Here is a 1,159-nt window from a genome sequence, read left to right as displayed (position 1 = left end):
AAATTAATGATTAACAAGTGATAAGTACTTCTTACAGACCAGAAACTTTGATAAGGTATATATATGTATATAATCTGATTAAATCCTCACAATAACCTTGTGAGGCAGGTACAATATTATTCCCAACTTATAGCTAATGGAAATGGGGCCCTGGGGATTATATAATTTGCCCCTGACAGCACAGGTTTTAAGTGGCTGAGCTGGAATTCAAGTCCTTGGAAGCCTGATTGAGTAACCGTAGCACTATTCTCCCTCTTAGTCTTGCTCTGTTCCAGAACTTGAACAACTTATAAAACCTTCCTATGCTTCAATTCTTCAAGTTAAAAGAAGTAATAATAACATTTTGCCAAGCTAACTCACAAGCATGCTATGACAATCAAAAGAGATAATAAAGGAAGCATGCTTTGAAATATGACATACGAATGAAAAAAACGATCTAACTAAGTGGCAAAGTTTTCTTTCTAGGAAAGGAAGAAGATGGATTCTAGAAAATGCCCTACTATGCTCGGTACCCAGCCCAGGCACACCAGCCCTTCTGCTCATACCTGCATACTACCTGCATCCAGGCACCGTGCACTGATGAAGCTCCCTTAGGAATTAGGAATNGAATGGGAGAAAGCATTTGCAAATCATATATCTGATAAGGGTCTAGTATTGAGAATATATAAAGAACTCTTATGACTCAACAACAAAAAGACAAACAGCCTAATCCAAAAATTGGCAAATAACTTGAATTGACATTTCTCCAAAGAAGATATAAAAATGGCTAATACATTATTAGTCATTAGGGAAATGTAAACCAAAACCACAATGAGATACTACTTCACACACACAAGAATGGCTAGAATAATAACAGAAAAAAATCAGAAAATAGCAAATGTTGATGAAGACATAAGAAACTGGAACCCTAGTGCACTGCTGGTGAGAATGTAAAATGGTGCAGCTACTGTGGAAAGGAGTTTGGCGGTTCCTCAAAAAATCAAACATAGAATTTTCAGAATTCCATATTACCATAGAATTACCACATTACCCTCCATTCCACTCTTAGGTATATACCCAAAAGAATTGAAAACTGGTACTCAAACAAACACATATACACATATGTTCATAGCACCATTATTCACCATTGCTAAAAAGTGGAAGCAACCCAAATGTCCAT

The sequence above is a fragment of the Galeopterus variegatus genome, unplaced genomic scaffold (genome assembly GCF_000696425.1).
Source record: "Galeopterus variegatus unplaced genomic scaffold, G_variegatus-3.0.2 Scaffold956, whole genome shotgun sequence".
Lineage (NCBI taxonomy): Eukaryota > Metazoa > Chordata > Mammalia > Dermoptera > Cynocephalidae > Galeopterus > Galeopterus variegatus.
This window is presented reverse-complemented; position numbering follows the sequence as displayed.